The following is a 23,980-nucleotide window of genomic DNA, read 5'->3' as shown; positions in this document are numbered from 1 at the left end:
CATTTTTTTCCAGTTTAACAGACTGAATGAGATTGTAATATTTTTACTATATTATTATTACCATACTATTTTTACTATACTATTAATATATTTTCAGTCCCATTGAAATAAGATGTTAGAGTCTACCTTCATTACTGAGTTTGCAAAGTCAAAAAAGTACACTTTATAGTCTACGAGTAATGTTAAAATTTTAATTCTTCTCTGAGTACTTTAACATCTTCTATGAGTATTTTTGAACATATTAGCCCCTTAGATATTTCCATATCAATAAGTCTTACATGTCAACGATTACTGTTCAGATTTCTTTATAATTCATAGGTAAATATAGTTCACTGCTTATCCAATAATTTCGAAAACCTATTCCGATTCACGAATCAGATCCGAACTAAAATCCACAGAAATTCATTCTGAAATATTTACGTTTTTTTATACTGTCACTGTTCATATTGGAAACCCTTTAATATTTTAATCATAAAAATCAACCAAGGAATAAAACAAAAGACAACAAAAATAACACTTAAATTAAGTGACTAAAATTCATGTTAAAGACCTAAAGTACATATCGTTAACGCAAATTTCACCTTATTATCATTTTTAACTCCTGTTTTTTTGAATAAAAGAAATGAGTTTCCTTTGTTTTTTAGTTTTCTTTTCGTTAGACGTTTTCAGTAAAAAAACAACACCTTCCACTTTGTAAAGCGTCTTTTTAATCCTTATTATTATTATTATATTACTCTGAAATAAACTGCTTTAATGGTAACTGTTTTTCAAAGCCTAACCGACAACATATACAACATACACATACCTCAATTATTTGAATACATGAATATTTCCTTATTAACAATGTTCAATCTACCTCTGAATAAAAATTTTACGGTTTTTCCCATCAAAATTTCATAAAAAAAATTATTTCAAAGATTAAAATTACACCAAATGCGATGAACAAAAATTGGAGCAGGGGACATATGTAAGCAGAGGGGCGAGAAACAGGAAAGGGGCGAATTACAAGAAAGAATGAAGCGCATATTTCATTTGTACACATTAAGTGTTACGGGAGTTTATTTGCAAGTAATCATTTCCTAAATCTCGTTCCTTTAAAATAATTACATATGTATATATGTACATTAATGCATGAGTGATTGAAGGTGTATATGTATGTGTGCGGAAAAGAATACATGGAAAAGAATCGTGAATTAAATTAGATTGAGTTTTTGAATTATGCTACACATTTAAAACCAGAAGCATTTAATTTTATGCATTCTTACATACACGTTGTTTTTTAATATTATGTTTAACAGGTTTTCGTTCCGACTCCATGTAGTAACAGAGTGTTTGCAATGCTTTAAGTTATTAAGACATACTTAGAAAGAACCTGATCAAAATTGACTAAAATTTCATAAATATTGCGACATCCAAAATTACTGTTTCACTAATAATTCAGACACAATACAAAACACAGTAGGAACGCTACGCCGTCATTCGATCCAACATATTTGAAGTGCTTGCCTTACTTTTTCTATTAAATTCTAATAACTCGTTCGTCCTTAGTGCTAAAAGATAGAAATTTGTCCCATCTAACCGGAAATTTACCTCACCTCATAGTCAAAAATATATGTTGGAAAGAGTTTTAAATTCGTAATAACGGCAGGTTTTTTTTCTCATCCTTCTAAATATCGGCAAAGACGCCATAAAGTGACCTCTTCGCTATACTCATATATGACAAAATTTCCCATGAAATTTGTTATATTTAGCAAAAGTTTGCAGAAATTTTCCAATTTCTAGTAATATTGAGATTTCATCTTAAAGTTGCTCTTTAGTCCTTGTTTAGGCCTATAATTTAAAACCTTTCCATTAGTTTCTTCTCAGTTGCCGATTACTTACATTTATTTAAATATTATAAAAACAAAATGCGTATAGCCAAAAACTTCAACAGTATCATCGCAATGAGAAGCAGAGGATCAAAAATTAAAATAAAAAATGTGAACTCTACTTTTTTCCCTTCAGCCTACTTCTTATTATTAAATGATTATGTTTCTAAATAATTCTCTTTGAAAACTTCCTTTTTTTTTTTAGTTTACTCAGGTTTTAAAATCAGCTTCTGCGGTTTTAAATTAAATGTATGCTTTTCTATACACTCTTCAAATTTCCTCCCACCATAAAATTAAGAAAAGAAGTTAAGTTATAAAGAAAAAATTGTCGAATTATCCTGTTAAGAAATTCCGTCTTATCCTTGTTTGTCTTAATAGATACAATGCTTTGCTTTTTTTTTAATTTTTTTTTTGTGTTCAGAATCCACTTAGGAGTAAAACACACGGAAGAAAAATGTGTTTTTTTTTTTTCGTTATTTGATTCACTTGTATGGTTATGGCGTTTTAAGCTTCGTTGATTTTTAAATTCCTCCTCTTATAAAGAAGCAGTTTGTTCTGGAGTGAGTGAATTTAAAATTTGAATAAGTAAATGTTGTTGTTTGTATTTACGTAATAAGGATAATAAGGTAAAACATAAGGTAATTTGGCATTTATTTAAAAGAAAATATTTTATGAGGTGTGTATTTAAAAAATAAAAAAACAAAAATTAAAATTTATGCCATAAAGCATTTCCTGGTTTTCATACTTGCATTGAATTGAAGAAAATTTGTAGCAACATAAATAATGACACAAAAGAGTTTCCAGGATTCTGTTTATTTCTCTGTCTGAAATTAAGATCAAATTAAATTAATTAATTTCGTACAAGTAGGGTTTGGTATCTCATTGCATAATGAGAATTAATAAACTTGTGCTTTTGAATATTTTAAATGTTTCTACGTTTTGGCCCAATAATCAAATTTCTACACAAACTCGAATTTTTAGCTTACATTTAAGACAACCCAAATAAAAAGTTCTTTATCAAAGTCTTCAAAGTATCTCAAATAAAATATCTCCATTCAATTGAAATGTTTTTTCCTACTGAATTTTCGAAACATATAAATCCAAAAACTCATTTTGTATTAGACTCTCTTGCAGTTGCATCAACTTCAATATCAAATTTTTTAAAGGAAATCATAAAAAATGAATTTGTATGAATTTTTAACAGAATAAAATTTTTGTAAACTTTATTTTACTATATTCCTACTGCTTATTACAAATAAAGACTCCTCAATTCAGTTTACTATAAAAAAAAAAAAACAAAAAGCTCATAAAAAATCATCCGTATTAGAAAAATATTTTTGCTTGGTTTAAAAATGTAATTAAGTTATACAAAAAGTGCAAAAAAAATTCTCCTTTCTGTAAAAAGTCATTAAAAACCACATATGGTTAATAGAAATCCTCAAACTACACTGGAAACCTTTTGACTTTTAATAAATGAATCCTTGTATATAATAAAAATTGGGAAAAAAAGAACATAGAGTAGGTCTCCTTTCACTTACCTTTTTTTTTTATTACTTATCCTTCAAAAGTTTTTCCACATTTAATGAAAAATGTAATGAAAAATGACCTACAAAGAAAAGAGTAAAATTTTGTAATATGCGAAAATTAAAGGATTTAGAATTAATGAAAAAGTGAAAAAACGAAGGAAATTTTTCTGATTTTAGTCAAATAATGATGACCTCAATGTTATTAAAAATATTTTCCGTTTGCTTGTTTTTTTTTTTAATCTTCATAATCAACGAATCTATTATGCTGTGATTCTCATTACATCATTTTCAATCAAAATTCTTTTATTGATGTTTTACGATTAAAATTCTATGAAACAGAGTAATTGGAACATATTAGCTTTACATTAACAGAGAACATACAAATTTAAAATGTTATACTTTGAATGTGACTTCTCTTAGTACTTCATATAAGGCGGGTTTAAAATTGCTAGTACATATCTTTATTATTTACTTTGCTGTCTGCATTTTAGTTGCAATTTTCTTCTCGCCTTCTTCATTAAACTATTTAATCCTTCACGCTATTTTCGACTTTTTATTGATAAACAAATTTTGTTTTGTAAGTTTTAAAGTGTGACGCATTAAAAACAAACAATAGATTTGGCCGCACACAATATCTACACTAAAAATGTGGTACAGAAAGACTAGTTTTCGGTTGGCTACGAATTCATTATAACCTTATTTGACGACATTAACGTATATACACATATATGGCACATATTTCTTAATTTTTTTAAAGAGTTTCTGTGGTTCACCTCTGAAAATAATATCAAAGCGGTCGAATATTTTATAAATTATATGATCTTCGCAATCTTACCACTAGGCTGTTATTTAAAAATTTTTGTTCATTTATGGTTCACCCATCTATTTTATTTTTAATTATTTATTCAAAAATTGTGACTTGGGATTTATAACAAAGCTAGAAATTAATTTTTTGTTGAAAAAATAAATATTTTGCTTTTCGTATACTAGAACAAAATGATTATGACGTGAAAATTAATTTATTTCTGAATATTTTCATTTCAGTGTACGCTTAAATTTTGCTTGCATGCAATATCAAACGTGCAAGACAATATCCAACAAATGTCAGTAAATTTAAGAATATTGGTAAAAAAAATTGCATATTTTTTTATTGCTCATTTCATAATCTTAAATTGTACTTACAATACCCGCCCAATATAACGTTGATAATAATAAAAAATAATAACAACGGTAAAACAAAAATTAGACGAAAAAAAAAATAATAATAAAAAAAGTCATAAAAATTATTGTGTGGCAAATGACACCTAGATGACATCTAATTTCCACCTACAAAACCATTGTCATACGCTTGTACTTCTATTCATTTTCATTTCTGCTTAGTTTTCTTTTTATTTTTCGTACAAGAATTTTCCTTTAGGCGAATATTTTCCCATTCATTTTTTCCAATTTTTCTTATTATGAAAAATTTCCTTTTTTTTATTGTTGTGGCTTTTTATTTTGTTTTCTGATTTTGTTGTTTTTTCCACAGTTCTTTGTTCTTGAATTGCTCTGAATATAAATCACACCGTCCCGGCATTTATATATGAATGCAGAAATGCTTTGAAAAATAATAGAATGAGAGTAGAAAAAGAGGCCATCAACCAGGAAATCTCGAATTATAATTTTACCTTATAATACATTTTTCTTCGCTTTAATAAAACTTTCCTCATTTTATCAGAATTCAACATCTTTCTATTCTTTCTGGTAAATTCTTCAATTCACTCATCTTCTATTGTTCAAAAATGAAATATTAAAAACAAGAATAATTGATATAATGAAAAATGAGAGTTGGAGTATTCAATGAGAAAATTGATTTCTTGGTATCTGGGATAAAACGTAAGAGTATGATGTGAAAATTAAATTTTCCGCAGAAAAATTTAATATAAATTTCCGTAATGTGCCCGTTTAAACTCTACATTAACAACTATACAAGAAAAAATAAGTTTTTTTGTAAAAATTTTAATATTGGTACTTAAAGTATTTTTGAACATTAAGTGAAAATGGAGCACTTACGTTGCAGCTCCTACATCTACTGTTCTTACAGTTATTTATAACATTATCAGTTATGAAACATAAAATTGGGAGCTTTGCGCCATACAATAAATGCCAATTTCTGAACGTTACTCTGAATAAGGTTGATTTAAAAGTGAATTATTTGTTTTATTCAATTCAGTAGGATTAGTACTGACCAATTAAAACTGTTTTAACAAAATTTTGAATTTAAAATATTCAAATGTATTTCAAGTAAATAAGATGAAAGAATGTAAAAAAGAATTGCAATTAATTGAAAAAAACAGTATTAAAGCTTATTCCGATATTCCTGCACATTTGATTTGTGTAAACGTACACGTACATTTAAAAATTATTTGATGAAGAATGGGGTAACAATTAACGAAAATGATTTTTAACTTCCCCTAATGTGATTATTATGCTATTTTATGATTGCAAAGTTTTTTTAAAATAACTAATAAACTAAGGTTCCATAAACAAAACTTAAGCTTAAGATCTGTTGCGGACCAGATTTAAAATTTTATGCGGGGTACAATATTTGAGAAATTGTACGGGGTACAATTATACGTGGTAATTATGCGGGTAATTATGCGGAGTACAATATTTGAGAAATTGTGCAATTACCATAAGTTCTCCATTTTAGCATACATAGTTGCAAAAACCATTTCAAAAATCTAACAGGAAGCTATACAATTCTATAACAAATTTCGTCTAATAATTTGAATGTTTAACTTGAACGCAATTTCTACAATCATTTCACCGCTGGTTTTTCATACAATGGAATTGACACCTTTTCATAACATTTTCTAGAAAAATTTATACCAAATACAATTGCACTTATGTGTTTTTTTTAGTTTATCTAAATTTTCTATAAAATGTCAGTTAAACTGTTAATTTTCCTTATTAAAAATTTATGATGTTTTCGCACATAATAATCAGCGATTTACTTGCGCATATTGCTGTTTAATAAAATAAATCCAGCACCACCTGAATTGATTAGGTAAATTTTATTACTTTACATAATGTAACATTTCTTGTACATTATGTATGCATACATGCTTGATTAAATTTACATTTCCATGTAAATACATAGATACACTTATATACATAAATATTAACATTTATTTACACTAACGTCTAATCACGCTTTTGCATATCTTATACACCACAATTTATTAAATTTTTTTATCATTTGCTACATCCATTTATCATTCATATAATATGTAAATTTTTACTGCAATTTTTACCACCTTTTAATATTCGACAACTATTACTACTAACGGTAATCTCTATACTATACAATTTAAAATCAAAATGTTCTCTAAATGACGTCTTTGAAGATACTAAAAATATTTAATGTACTCTTTTACTAGAGAAAAATCAAAAGAAAATTCATTTTAATATTATGCTCGCTATATAAATAAATGTCAAACTTTGTTTTCAACAGATGGTGAAAGAAAATTTGTTATGAATTTTTAATTAAACACTTATATAGTATTTGTTTACTTGTTTGAAACCAATACTTGCATTATTAATGTGGTGGGATCTCTCAGAATTTTCACTAATACATTTACATTTAAATTGTATTTTCCATTCACGGAAAATATGTATTTTATATAATATGGTGAAAAATTTAATTTCCCCTAAATTTATGTTATGTTATATATTTAATGTTATGTTACGTGTAATTTTTCCGAAATATTCATATTCCGAATATTCAAAGTTTTTAGTACTCAATATTTTTTTGGGGAATTTTATTATAACAGAAAGTGTAATTGTGTTGAAAAAGTTGAATAAATTTAAATTAAGTCACCCCTTTTTGAACATATTCCGTTACACCATAACGAATAGTTTAGCAGATTAGCAACAATAAATTGAAATCGTAATTTGAGTTTTATCTAATTTAATTTATATTGCTTAAAAAGGAAGTAGCTTTAACTTAATACCGTTTTAAGAAATAATTCCAATAACATTTAAGAAATAATGGCACCTGTAGTTAATAAATGACAATATGCACACATTTTTCACACACAATCAACCGTTTGCCCTTAAAGCTTTGTACAAATTACAAATTTTTATTACTATTCACAATTTGCTGTATTTTTTGAAATTTTGCATGATGATTTCCTTTTTCCAACAAAATCTACAAAAATTAAAAATTATTGACAAAATATATTTTTTAAAAAAATTTCTAAAAAATTTTATAAAATAGTGTATGAACATATATTTATATGTATGTACGTATTTTGTCCCATAGTTTTGAATTTTCCCTTATATTACCTCAGCCAACAATTCTCATTTTTCCTATATTTAATTACTAGAACGGAAATTTTTATTTAATTTTTTCTTCAAATTTAATTCCTTAGTGTCGTCTAGTTGTCGTTTGTATTTTCTTAAAAAATATCAAAAATTTCCAGTTTTTTGTTTTTTTCTAAAGTCGATTTCTTAAAGTTGATTGTAATTTTTTAGACTCATCATTAATGGTTTTACTAATAAAGAAAGCGCAGAGCTAATAAAATTTATATTGCATATCATAGGATACAAAACAGAAGATTAAGAAAGCGACATTTTCTATTTCATAATTTCAAGTTGCTAGTAGATTATTGTTTGAAATTTTTAGTATCTTGCATTTGAAATTTTCACACCGGATTCATTATGGTCTCATAGTCTGGGAACATCAATATTATATTGTTTTCTAAAATTTTATATGTATTATTTGTGGCGTTCACAAACTCTAAATTTTAGGAACATCAGTTGTGATTGGTACCACATGGTTTTTGAAAATGAAAAATGCGAAAATTCCTTAAATTATTGTGCTTTCGAAAGGTCATAATGTCATTTAGGTTCTTAAAATTTAAAAAATCTACTCGTTATTGTTAACTCAATGTTTAGTGAAATTGTTTTGATAGAAGTAAGGGAATGTAGGTACATTTAGTGTTTTTCAATGTTTAGGATTTTTAAACGACTTAGGTATAGAAAATCAATAGTTCCGGAAATTTTTTGCATTCACATTTTCTTGTTTTTGATCAACTTTTCTGAAAAAATTTTAACTTGCTAACAATAGTTATAAACGTAAAATTAAAATTGTTATATTGGTCAGGCATTTTCCTTGATTGAACTTTCTTTACATTACGGTAAATTAATGGGGAAAATTGCTAAAGAAGGACATCAAATAAATGTTTTTGAGTAATCGTTTTGACATATCCTTAAATGTTTTTTTCTACTTTCCTTTTATTTTTTTTTCTGAATATTATTATTGGAATATTTTTTTTTGTATCCAGGATGATTGATTTTTAGTAACCGAAGTGGAGTTTGTTTTTTTAAGAAAAAAATAAAATCAAAAATTTCATTTCATAACATAAACGGAGAAGTAGAGCTCGTGATGAGAACCCAATTTTTAATTTTTGAACCATAAACTGTAAAAAAAAACAACTTTCTACAAGTTATTGAACCACCATTTCCACTCCACTCCATTTTTTATAATGGTAAATTTAAAAGGTCGTTTTTTATATTAATGGATTCGCTGAGGTGAAATTGTTTACTTGGTTTTGATACTCCAATCAACAAAAATATCACGACAAATAAAATTTTGTTCTTCTGGCTTCTTTCTTATTTTGTGGTTTTTCAATTTTTTATGATTTATGATTTAAGCTAAATAATTTTGTGAAAAAAATTAAAATGGAGCAAAACGAATAAGAGAACAGTTTACAAGTCTAATTGCTTTTGGATATTAAAAGTAAATTTATTTTTGTTCAATTTAAGAATGGAAAAACATTAATTTTGAATAATTTTTTGTGTTCTTTTCTTATCGTTCTATTGAAAAGTCGATTTCACGACAGCATACACGTACACATAATTCGAAATGTATAATTTGTTGTTAATTTTTTGTAAAAATAGAAAAAATAATATTTAATTTGGAATCTATCAACTTTTTTTTTATAGCAGGAGTGCTATTCACTCTATCAAGTCTTAGGAAGTAGAAAGTTGACACTTAATATGAAACCAGTAAAGTGATAACAAGCACTCAAATATTTAATTACGTCAAAAATGAATTGACAACAGTAATTAATTAAATATATTATGCGTGGAACTCAAGGATTAAAGTATAAACATTGTGTGCATCCAAACGTATGATACTTTCATTTACGACTGCTTTGATACTGGCCAAAATATCAGAAAATTAGCATCTCACATATTTCTTATTTAAATTAAAGTAAATATTAATCTAATCTATGTTGTAGGTGCTTAATTTCAAGCGTTCACTTTTCTGCACATTTTAGCAAGAATTTTATTTATTACACCATTGCATATTACCGATTTTCATCCTGTTGGTCTAAGGAACGCTTATCAAAAATTCGATTCTGTGTTGCTAGCTAGCTGTCATTAATAAAATCTGTTCTGCTAGCTGTTATTAATAAAATTGCAAAAGCGAAAAAAAAAATTTTTGAACAGACTGCAACCTTTCATAATAAAGAAAATAGTTTAGAAGCGTAATTTAAAAATTATAGTGTTACCATGGCGAAACGGCAAACTAGAGAGAATTGATTTCATGTTCACAACTGCAATGTGTTTGGTGTAAAGATATCACAAGAAGTTGATTGATTTTATTATATAGTTTTATAGACTATGGTGACAAAAAAAAATTACAAATTTTAAAAATTTATAAATTTATGGCAACATTTATGAACGCTACGAATAATAAAAAAAAAACGTTTTGTTTCTTCAATTCAACAGAAGTTTCGAAAATTAATTTAAATTACTTAAAATTCTTACTCTAAAATAAGTTTTCTTTGAGATGATCTAAATTAAGAATTAAGTTTCTTCTGCAATTTCTATATTCATCCAGTAAAATCTTAAGAAATCATTGAAGCAATCAAAATAAAAAGTCAACTCTCACGAAACACCCTTATGTCAGCAATTTCTGATTTTACTCTAATTAAATTTACCTTTGAATATTCTCAAATTTATTTCTTTATCATAAAAATTATAAAAACAGCACATACTTGCAATTAAAAATAAAAATTTACTTATAGCTTCCTTGCTAACATGACGAGCTGACAGATGTTCGTTTTGGCGTAACGTTGTTCTTCTTTTTATTTATTATCAGTTCAATTGACTTGGCCGCAACGAAATTTTTGATATTTTTGAAATTCACAAAGAACAAATAGAGAATAGCGAATAGTATAAGTATTTAAAATCGCCAAAAGAACCAAAAAAAGAAGAATAGATTTCACTAAAAGCATTTAAAAGGACTCATATTTTAAATAGTATTAAAAAAGGAAAAAAAAAATTAAAATAATTTTTTTTTTGTAAAATTCCGAAAAAAAACAGAAGACTGTCAAAATCAACATTTCTTTTTGGCACACAACTTTATATTGTCATATAATACGCATTTATTTCGTATATTATTGTGCATATATGTATGTAATGTAGGTGCACAAAATTATCATCGCAAAACTATAGTTTGAACGAATTCCAGACGCGGTAAGAAAAGTGTATGCCGCTATTGTATGCATAAAGGCTATATATATGGATATAGAGAAACGTTTTAATACCGAGGACAATGCAATTGTTGCATACAACAAACCTTTAATGCTTCAGTAATTTTGTTATATCTTAAAATTTTGAATATTAAAGTAATTTATCAGCGATGAATGCTCTCTTAGCTCCTCGTTGTCGTATCAAAACTATTAAATGCTTAAACGAATACAACTAATTGTATATCTGAAGTATTTTTTTGTCATATTTATGGTTAAGAGTTAATGGTAGGTATATTACATATTTTAATTGGAAATATTTGACCTCCTAATTTGAAACAATTTCTCTACGCTTTCTATTTTAATATCAACTAAATTAAATGAATAACGATATGCACTTATCAGATTCACGATAAATATAATAAGAAATGGCAATAATAAAATATTTTTTTCAGCTAATTTCTTTTGGGTATATTAAAGGTTTTAATTTCACAAAGTGCACAGCTTTTCTAACAAATTCTAAAGAAACTTTTGGTGATTACAAAAATGAATTCAAATTTAAGCTCTTGTTTAGAGCAAACAAGAGGCAGATATCGATAACCGACGGTAACGCATAAAAATATTGAGAAAAGGCTTCTTGATGCATAACTCTCATACACTTTTTAAATTAAGATAGCTTAATAAATAATTATTGTTGAATGAACTTATTATAAAGATTTAAAATTTTCTAAAAATTACAGTTAAGTTCATTTAGAAGCTAAAGATATAGAGTGGCTTGAGTTCCGTTCCGACTGTAAGTGCTTTGCATTCTTAGTTGGATAGAAAAATTTGATTAGGAATTGATTTCCAACGCTGAGGTACTTCATCGGAGTCAATAAGTAGAAATGTATACACTGACTAATTTTATCACTCAAATAAAAGAAAATAAATTTAATACCGTAAAAATAATTAAAGAACATAAATTTCACCTCATTAGTGTTCTCTTCACTTACGAACATGACATTAGCGCCCCGTCATTATCTTATAATTTTTATTAGAAAGCTATGCCGCATTCATACTATTGCGATGTATAGTGATAAGATACATAGATATAATGTACTCTATTCTCATAACAACAAGCACACTCATATAAATACAAATTCGTACGCAAATAATAAAAATATTTGACGAAATCTTTTTTATATCATTTTGCATTCCAATCTCAATACATTTTATGTGTAATAGAAAAATGTTTCAAAATGCGAAACTTAACCTCAAAGTAAATTCCAATCTGCCAGATTATTTTTATAAAATTTACACACAAATGAACATAAGGTATGAATATTTAAAATTCAGACATTGTTTGGTCAACTCTTTTATGTATTTAGCGATTCCAAAAGATTTTTAAATATTTTTCTTGTCGGTGTTATTGTCTTCTTGTTTAAAATCTTTCTAAGAATTTTCATTTCTCTAAATTATTAAAAATTATTTAAATAAAAAATCAAAATTAAAATATATGATTTATAAAGTATAAATTAAAAAAAAAATAATTTGGATTTCTTGAACAATTTTAAACATTTCAAAAATACAAAAACAAAGACAAAAAATCCATTTAATTTTATTAATAAATGTATAACAAATAGTTTACTAATGTTTATGGCACAGACAATATAATAACTTAGGAATATAGTGACACTAATAATAATGCAGGGGTCGCCAATTAAAATACAGGTCAGTACCGAAAATCTTAAAATTCTTAATTAATTCATATTTAATATTTTAATTGTGCAACCAAAGAATGCTTACACAAGTTAAAGTTACCAATTGATTGAAACTTAAGTTTACAACCAGGAATTTGTAACCTTTACAGATAGCATTAGAAATTAGAAGGATAAGCATGCATGCCGCAACATTGCTTTTAAGATTGGATGAGGACTTTCTTGGGTATTCAGAAAAGTGAAAGCTAGATATAATTTTATTCATAATAGATTTGAACACCTTTCAAAAGTACCTACACATTGCTATCAAAATATTTTTACTCGAATTTATTTTGAGACAGACCAGTTGCTGCTGCAGTTTGTAAAAATTTACTCCATTTCATTGTAACATTTCAAATACTTATTCTTATTTGATTAGAATTTAAATGTCTTCTATTTTAAAGCCCAAAATGATTAATGAACTAAAATATTTGTTATTATGCACTCAATATCGAAAAAAGTTTAATATGAAATTAGATTTAAAATACAAGGCAACAAAATATTAACATCAGTAATAACGATAAGAGGCAAATGGTGCCATACAAGAAAATTAGCACATTTCCATCTAATTATAATTCACACATATCGTATCACGCAATGTAGGTGTTATTTCTGTTCTCTATCATTGATCTACATAAGACTTTTTTTTTTGAACCAAAATAAAAATATGCCCAAACACTTGTGTGTATCTTATTAGAAATTTATTTCTCACCTCTAATTTTAATGAAAACAAAGAAAACAACAAATATAAAGCCAATATAATACAACAGTTTGTTTTTTATATTTTTAATGTCTTTCGTAAATTAGCACCATTAAAATGCTCATTCATTCATAACAATAAAATCAAAAAAAAGGAAAACTAAAATCCAAGAGCAAAAAAACCCTTACTCGCCCCCTATCATCTATCTAACTTTTCTTATCTCTGTGCATATGTATGTATGTAGATGAGTTTACAAAATGCTTTATAGAAATTTACTTTGCAAGTAACAACAACAGCAACAACAACAAAGCAAATATCAAAAGATCCGCGATCTATTTCTGATTAAAAGCAACAAAGAATTTTCAACATTTCCAAGTGCCACTCAATTCAAAATTATACACTAATGATGATGCTGATATAATAATGATTATGATTATGATGAATTTTGAGAAACATTTTTTTGCCCATCAGAACAAGAAAACACAAACATATGAAGCAAAATTTTCATTCCAAATGGTTCATAAATCACACAGAAATCAAAAAAAAAAATTTTAAAACAAAAAAAAATTTTTTAAAACAAAAAAGAAATTTTGTTTTTGAACACACAAAAGCAAAATATAAAAGCGAAACTAAAATTTTCACCTGTTCACCACTTGTTTTATTATAAATCATCAGCTCACGTACAATGACGACAATGACAAAAACAAAAACATTTTCCAATGGCGACATCAACGACTTCTCAACAAAAATGCATTAACAGAGCGATTCGTCCAATTTGAAAGAAAGAACAAAAAAACATTTTATTTTTGTTTTTTTACCTTTACAATATTATTTTATTGAAATATGATGGATAAATAACGGTAAATTAAATTGTGATCATTAAATTTTCCACAAAATTTGTGTTCTTCTTCATTTCACCTTTCCCTTCAGCAAACAATGACTATTTCTTAGTCTTTGAGTTCCTCTTCTTGTGTTTGAACAGAAATTAACGAGTGTGTGCAACGAACATGCAATGAAGGAGAAAAGTACGATTTTGGAAGTTATTTTGATACTTAGTGTATTTTATTCCATTTACCTCTTTCTGCTTTCCTGCTTGATAAGCAAACATAGGTGAATCTTTTATTTTTCTTTCTGTTCTTTATTAGTTTTTTTTCTCAGGCAACAAGTTTTTCTTTACCACTAATGGAATTTTTTAGTGTTTCCTTGCTGCTGCTGCTGTTTTGTATTACACACATAATATTGTATGTTCCTGTATCAGAAACGAATAAAAAGTCATCAGAGTAATGTAATCTACATAGAGGTTTGTGGAGCCACTGTGTTGTTCTAATGGCACTAATGATTCTGTAATAGCCACTGTGTCGTCTGGGTCTGTTTTTTTGTAATTTTGTGATACATATTTTTGTTGTTTTTGGTGCTAGTTTTATACTTGTTGCATATTTTCATGTTCAGATTTTTCTTTCTTTCGTTAATTTTTTCATCTTTCTTCGATAATCAGAAAAAATATTGTTTTATAAAAGAAAAATATTTTAACACGTCCAAGTAATGTACATATGTGTGTCTAAAACTATAGGTGTGCACCTAAGTGCATATATTAAGATTATGCAAGCGTATATAGTGGCTTATGATATCGTCTAGGAAAAATGTTTACACCTTAAACTTCATGTCATGTAATGTTCAATGTGATATGAGACAATTTTTAGTGTCTGAATTAGAAAATTTTAATTAAAATTTTTGAAAACTTGTTCTCTTTGTTTTCTTTATTGTTTTTACTGTTGCATTTTTCTCGTACCATATACATTTTTTTGCGAAAATAAACTCTACGGAACAGGAATTCTAAAGGGGAAGAAAATGAAAGAGTGGTACATGCATTGCAATGTAAATGTGTACTTTACGGTTAATTAATTATTGTCCGAAAGATGGAATAAAAATATTTATGGAAAGAAATTTGAACAAATATTTTGATTGGCATATTAAAGAAATAAAAATTTTGTATACCTTTCGTGAACGTCTTGTATCTAGTAAATTAGAAATTATCTTTGAAATTTTATTTGGAAATTGAAAAAAAAAATGTTGACATACAATAAAATTTTTAAAAAGAAAAATATTTGAGAACACTGACACAAAGTAAAAACTTGTAAAAATATTAAAACGTGAGTTCATTTTGGATGACAAATAATGACAAATAGGTATTTCATTTTAATTATACATTATGTATGTACATATGTACGTACTATATTTACACGCGATATTGGAACTAAATTTTTAAAAGAATTAGTTAAGAAAAACGAGAATAAGAAGAGGTTACCGTTTCAACCGTGTGAATGAACAATTTTAAAAGTTGTGCAATAATTGCCAAGCTGCTTCATACGAACTTTTCTTTAATAGCTCATTATATTATATGGCCGGTACCACATAAACTCATACTATTTAAACGACTTTAACTAAAAGTAACATATGTCTATATCTGATTGTGCAAAAATTCAATATTTTAGCTTTAATAGTTTCTAATATTTGACTAAATAACTTTAGAAGCTTTAGCTAAATAACTTTAGTCAAGAAATTCTACTTTATAACACATAACAGTCCTTACCATATAATTGCTTGGTCGAAATTTCAAAGTATGGGTTCAATAACTTTTGAAGTTCGATGGTAACAACCCGAACCATTGCCTCAATCACATTACAATTCACATTCAATACAATACGACTCTGGTATTTACTATAATAAATCAGTTGTAAATAAATTTGTGAATGGACCCAGTTAGTTTTCGAAGACAGACATGTAAAGCAGACAGAAATCCAGGTAATACGATTCAGAGTTCGACATTACGAGCAAAAATTCGTATACATGAATATACATGTGTTTTATATATCAGACCATTATATTTATAATGTCTTTCGAAAATAAGATCATACCAGTATAAACACAAAATAACAGTTTTTGTTTTTCACACATCTAATCTCCAATAATCATGTTAAAGGTTATAAAATTTGCTACTAATTATTAAAGTTTATCCTAAAATGGATTTGGAATTTACTGACTGAAGTAAAGTTTCAAATTTAATGAAGCAGATTCTTTTCTTCAATAAATTGATCAAAATTTAAAATTCTAACTTTTTGTAATATTTTCCTGTATCATATTTTCCTTCTCTTTCTGATAAAAATCAGTAATATAATTTTTTAATACAACTTTTTTTTTGCAATAATAAAGGAAAAAGAAGAGATAATGTTCTTCGTCGCCAAAAAAACGATACTTTTCCTGTCTAATTTTCTACTTTGACATAATATATACACAAATCCATATACATACATACATACAAACTTATAAATATTAACATTTAAATAAGAAAGGATTTTTAAATTTTGCCAAAAATGAATTATGGACTCTCACTCTAATAACAGAATACATAGTAGAAAATAAAATGGGAAAAGGATAAAATAAATTTCTGCAATATAGGTAAAAAGTTTTATGGTTTTTTTTTCTTGCTACAAGATACAAAATTGTTTAAATTTTGTTTAACTTGCTTTTTATTTTGCATTCTTAAAGAAATCTGTTTTTATTGAAGTGAACTAACGAAGAATTTTGTTCTTTTCTTGTATAATAAGAAAATCTAAGTATAAAAATAAATTGGGAGAGGGAGGAGGACACTTTTTGTAAACGGTGAATAAAGTAAGTATCCCCAAATTTTTTTTTTCACATTTATTCATAAAAGAAAATTTAATATAAATTCAAAAATTACGTAATAAATCTACACTCGATGAAGCGAAAAGATACAAAAAACGAGAGAAAAAAAAATATGCTGTTCGTCCAGTACCTACTCAGCTACTAAAAAACCTTTTAAAATTCTGTGGATTTCAAATATGAAAAATATTAAATGGAAAATCTTTTATTATTAACCAGTTTTCTATACTTTGAAATACAATTTTTTTTCTTTTTCTCGGAACGTTCATTTTTGCATAATGCAAAACGATTTTTATTTCTTGCGAAGCAAAAACAAAACCGTTTAAATTTTTTCCTATTTTTATTATTTTTTAAATTTTTCTAAAATTCTACATACACATTTTTTCATACTTTACTAAAAATATAAAATATGTAAGATATGATATTCAATACTTTAATCTATCAGAGGGTCTTATATGAATTGAATGAGATTTTGGGGAGCAAACAGAGAAGCGACTGCCTAAAAAGAAAAATTAAAATCGCAAAGAGAACAAGAATAACGGATATATCAAAGTTTCTTGAAACACAGCCATTTTTTTTACGGTCAAATAAACTGTTCTTGTTACTTTCTCTTCAGTTACTAGTCTTTCAATAGTTTGTCTTTTAATATACCGTAATGTTTGAATAACCAACACACGCGTACACACGCATGTATTTTTAAACAGAAATTTAAATTATTTTTAGGAGAAAATTTTTAAATTACATATTTTAAATTTTCATACAAAAATATCTTAAAAAATGTTTAGAAAAGATTAAAAAATTCTGAACAATTAATAATTATATAAATTAATTTGGAATGTCATAAGCTTATTCAATGACTGTTTCAGAGTTCAAAGCATTTCATGAAAAAATAAATTTGAATCTGAAACAATCTTTCATATATAATTTGGATTTCTTTTCCAGGATAAAATTTTGTCTCTAGACAATTTTGCAAAATTTCATGTATACGAGTATTTAAGGAAACTTTCGAACAAACATTTTTGTTGTGCTACCCGTTATAGTCTTCTAAAAGAACAACTAACGAGGTGTTGCTGTATTGAAATTTTTATTAATTATTCAAATAGTTACAAGAAAACACAGGCAAGAAAATTTTAATCTAACGTAAAATTTCTGTATGTTTGACATTCATTAGAGTCGAAGGAACTTAAGGAATCATTGGATGCATTTCGAATGAAATCCTACAGTTGATCTAGAACTTTTGGGAAAATTTATGTTTTAAACTAAATATTTGAGTCTTTCTTTTTGAAGTTCACCTATGTATAAGTAAAAGTAATAAGACACACCTGACAAACAAATAAAGTACAGGTTTTATGATCAAAATATGCAACAAAAAAAATTAATAAAATCCCCCAACAATTTGCTGCTGACATAACAAAAAAGTAAAAAAAAATCGATTTTCATTTTTATTGTAAAACTTAACAACAGTTTATTGTATGTGATGAGTCCATCTATACACCATAACGCATCATATCGTTTGAAATTGAGATTAAAGAAAAATTTCGTTTACTTGTTAATGTTAGCCATAATAAACGTATATTTATATATGTACTCGTACTATTGTTTATATACTTAGAATGTATTTAGTATTATGAACAAGGACATAACATGCTTTATGATCCAAAAAGAAATTGTTCACTCTATTGAACTTGATGTGATAGTAATGATATTGTCTTTCTTGTTCTTTATACAATTTAGAAGTTTTCTGTAAAATTTAGTTTTTACCGCCCATCATCATAAAGTGATTATGGATGTCCTTTTCTTTGTTAAACATGGTTTAATGTACTCATACATATAGTAGTAACCTATAACAGTTACTTGCTTTAAATGATGACTTGAATATTTATTGAGGGGGTTTCCTTTGTAAAATAAGTTACTTCCGTGTTGAGTTTAAATTGTTTTGAAGATTTTGTTTAAGGATAAGCATGATAATGCAGTATTTCTCACGATGTACAATAATTTTAATATTTCTTAAAGGTTTCTTTTGATAACATATAAAAATAAGTTTTAAAACTTTATTTAAAAATTAACAGCAAATCTCTAATTCTAATTTAAGTACTCCAAAGTTAAGATTCATATAAAAAATTTTAATAACTAAGTATATTTGACATGTTTTTAAGTATGCTTTTTCGAAAACGTGTTAATATTTAACTGGAACTCGCTCGGCAAAAACTTAACACTAATAGAAATTCAATAATGTAAGAAAGCCGTGAAATATTTGAATAATTTCTACCTCTTCATAAAAATTCTTTGTTTGGGATATCAAGAAGAAGACGCACGCGGCTTCAACTTTTTTGCGGCGAGAACACAAATTTGTAAAAGCTATCATATTGTGAATTTCATATTAGCAGCTTATCACAAAAACAGGCGTATACCTTAAATCATGCCGAGTCGTGAATTTATTTTTAAAAATACCTATTTAATTCTTTTTTATGTCCTTTATATTATTCATTTAAACTTCCGGTGTACAATAAACCAGAAAAAAAAAATAGAAAAGCAACAAAATCTTTTTTTAAGGTTCAGTTTTCCTCCTTTTTTTAGCCAAATATTTTATTGCGGTCATCTTGTACAAAAGCGGTACAAATCGGAAAAATAAAACAAAAAAACAAGAAAGAAAATTTGCTGAATTCAAAAAGGTTTCCTCGGACACAAAACAGGACATAAACATTTTCATTTTATTTCTTTTATTTTATTACACATTATATGCAGTCATAATACAGGATCATTGAAGGATTTTCTTTTAAATATTACTTTTATTGGACTTGACGGTATTGTTATGTAAAGGTTGTTTTATGATTTTACAACAAATTATAATAAAAAGTAAAAGAAAAAAATTCCAATTCATTCCAGGAACAATTGGTTTCTTGCATAAATTTTCGTCTAGAATTCCTCTAATCTAATAAATCATTTGTCCTGCCCATATTTTAAATTTAATCAAATCTAACGAGAAAGTCTATGCAATCATTTATTGTACGTAGAACAACGTAGTAGTTTTACGTATTTCGTACATAACTCAAATTACTAAATCCAAGTTTTGTTCGTTATTTCACAAAAGAGTTGTTGCTTCTAAACATCTAACTAACTTAAAACTTTAAGTAAATTAACATTTGATTGTTACAAGAGTAAAAATTTATAAAATTTATTAATATTTTCAATTTTAAAATGGAAAATTTTGTGGGGCCTTTCAATTCAGCTACTGCACTCTACAGAAAGCAATTGCATGCATACACGCATATTTCTACCTGTTTTGTTCTCTAAGATCCCCAAAAGGTTTAAAGTACTATACGATAACAACTTTTTAAAAACATTTTATTAAAGACTTTGTAAGTTAAATACATAAAAAACCACAATTTCGGTTCTCAAACATTTAAAAACCATTTTCAGTGGCTTCCATTGATGAGTTGTGGGAATTTGAGAATTCCACAATTTAATCTTGTTTTTCTCCCTTTCTTATTGTTCTACTTGTTTTCATTTTTATATTATTTTGTATATTTTTAGAATTCATTTTCTCACTCCTGTCTAACCAAAACGAAAAATTCTTAAATTATAGAAAAGGAAAATAAATTTCCATATAACATACAACATCATGTACCTTAGAAATTATATGAAGGTACATACCTAGCACACTCATAGAATTAGACACCTAGACCATCATGATCATCACCGCAAACTAAAGTCACACTATGTGCAATACTAGAGGAAAAATATTTAACACAAAACTTACCAGCAATAGCTTATTCCAAATCTATAGTAGTATTTTGTATTAAAATAAAAAATAAAACAAAAATGAAATTGAAAATTTTTTTGGTATATGTGGTACGTATGTACATATGTGCACAAGTATAAAGAAAAGTGGCAATTCTGCTTTGATATCCTTTAGGAAATTACACGCATAACTGATTTTCACACATAAAGGTATTCCCAAAGTGAACCATAAACAAAAACAAAACCAACAAAACAACAACACTAAAATAAATACAAAAAAAAATTTTAACTTTCATTCTTATAAAATGTTTGTTTTGTTGTCCTAGAAGAAAAATACGTACCAGGATACAAGCCATCTCTTCAATTTTACAAATTTATAGGAAAAATTTTTTTTGTTTTTTAAATTTATCTTACACACCTAAGAATTTAAAGAACACACAACATGCCATTCATTTAAGTTCAAAATTAAAACAAGCAAAAATAATTGTGGTTTTGTCTTTTAAAATAAATAATGTTGAAAAAGAGATTCCTTTTAAAGGATATTTAAAAATTAAAAAACAGAACTATAGCCAATCATTCCAATATGTTGAATTCAGGATAAAATTTTAAATTTTTGCTGGTTTGTTTTTTTTTTGTTGAGATTTCATTTGAAATTCAACACTAGGACTATAGAAAATTGCAAGTACTTTAAAATTAGAACTCTTCCAAAATTTGCTGCTGCTATGCACATCAAAATATACAATTTTTAAATGACGATGAAGAAAGGATGCAAATGGAGACTTAAAATATATACAAGAGTTTTTGTGTTTGGAAAAAATGTTCGTCATGTTGAAGAGGAGAAGCTAAGCAAAATCTCTATATTTTATGAGTTCTTCTATAAAGTATTACCATCGGTGATACTATTTTCTCGTTACATCAAGATATTTATTATCATGACTCGTTCAATCTGTATGGGACATAGGTATGCACAATATGTGAGTATGTAATATGTAAGAGTAGTGTAAGTTACACAAATAGAAAGAAATAATTCTTTGAAACAATTACCTTAAGAGCATTTACTATTTTGTTTGCTTTTTTTTCTTCTGATGCACACACATCTTGCGGATCTTAAAAATTCGTTTATCTTTGCCAACATAGATTAAAGCAAGATTTATCTTTCTTTTATATTTTGTTTTTTTTTTTTATTTAACGGGAACGGGATCATATAATAGAATTATATTATGGTGCTTACATATATGTAATTTATGTTGTATGTAGTACATGCATGAATGTAAGTTTAGCTCAAATTTTAATAAACAAGTTAAGATTTTTATTAGGTGAAATTTTCACAAAAGTTGTTAATATTTTAAAGTGATTTGAAATTAAAAGGTAGAGGCGTTAGTCAGATCTGTGGTCAGAAAATTGAAATGAACAGTTACTTTTGGCTTAAGTGTTGATTCTGTTTGATTTCGAAATAGTTTCTAACTAACATTTTTGAAACGTAAAAGTGTGCATTCTAATGTCCATCTCACAAAGAAATAGATTCTAGAGTTGTGAAATTTAAGATATTTTTGAACGTTGGCCACTTTTGAAACAATTTCCTTAAAACAGGCATTTTAATTTGACTTATTAACTTTATTAATTAAGTTAAATTCATAAATTATTTTGTGGTGCTGGGCTTCGTAAACAAAACTGTTGTTAAAATATAATTAACAAATGGCTCCACTTATGTACCAATGTCAAGTTTAATTATTTCAGAAAATCATTAAATGAATTATAGTTTTTCAAGGATTAGAGACAAGAATAAGGGTTTACTTCAAATCCTGATTTTAAATTATTTGTTTTAGTATTTAGCATTGTTGTTGTTTTCATGTTGAATCAATTAATTAATACCTTACATTTCACGCCGTTCCATATTCGTTGATATAAGACGCACTTTCTTCATATGTGACTGTAAAGTGTAAATTCTAGTTTGATTGACTTGACTACTTGTACAAACATCATAGCGCATGGCACCATTTTTAATTGAAATTTAATTGAAGAAAAACTTCTCCAATAGTGAAACTACATGAAATCTGAGAAAATTTTTTTTCTTTTATATACATGAGGTAATAAAACACGTACCGTTTTCCGTTAAAAAGCTAAAAATTTTAAACAAAATGAATACGAAAACGTAATCATAAAAAATTTCGCGTTCAGTTACAGTTCATTCAAGGATTATCTTTTATCCTTTAACCATATTATACTTTTTACAATATGAGAATATTACGGGAAACTTTTAAATAGAGAGAATAAGAGATTTAAATGGAAAATTTTGACTTTAGAATAATGCCAAAGTGATGTAAAGTGGCTTACAGACTTATTTTCTTATTCTCGTTCCTTCTGTTTTTTTCATTTTGATTAAGATTTATGTGCATTTTCTAGTATATTTTCGTAATTCCGAAAAGAATGAGCAAAATAAAAATACTTTATAGTCTTAAAAACATTATCCTTTCTTTGAGAACGAATTTGCTTATTTTCTTTTTTCGTTTTTTCAAAGCCAATACTAATCTTGTTTGCACTTTCTTCAAAACGTGTCAAGTATTTTTTGTTTTTTTCTTTTTAGAGAGAAGAGAGTCAAAGGAATAAATTAAGTTTAACATGAGTACATAGTGAATTATAATAGCGGTATATAGCAAAATTTCCAGTATTCAGAAATGACTTTGTACAAGTAGAAAATTCTAAAAGTTTATAAAAAAAATAAGAAATTGAACCATGGAAAATATGTGGGAAAAATTAGGCTTTTCCATATTTTATAGAATTTTGAAAAATATTGGAATTTCAAATTTGCTTGAATGTTCAGATTTAATGCATACTAATGAAGATTTGAACTCTTCAATATTTATGACTATTTCTTAATTTCACTCCCCAAAAAGAGTGGTGCCTACTTATACAACATTATTTAATTGCATTTGATAAATAGTAAAATTTTTATTTAAAATCATCAGGTTACTTCAATTTGAATATTAAATATTCTGTAAAATAAAATTGTAGTATTATTTTTGTTGGATGGGTACTAATTTCAAATTTTATTCCAAATAATTTCATAATATCAAAACAAATAGATTTTTACATTTAAAAGTATATTTTCCAAAGAATCCGGCATAAAAATTTTTACTCACATTATAAACATTAAACAATTGAAACGAGCAGCAGGAAATTGTCAACATTTATCACAATATCA

This window comes from Condylostylus longicornis, unplaced genomic scaffold, assembly GCF_029603195.1.
Source record: "Condylostylus longicornis isolate FDR11 unplaced genomic scaffold, ASM2960319v2 ptg000055l, whole genome shotgun sequence".
NCBI classification, from domain to species: Eukaryota; Metazoa; Arthropoda; class Insecta; order Diptera; family Dolichopodidae; genus Condylostylus; species Condylostylus longicornis.
The sequence above is the reverse complement of the archived record's forward strand: the minus strand, read 5'-3'. Positions refer to the sequence as shown.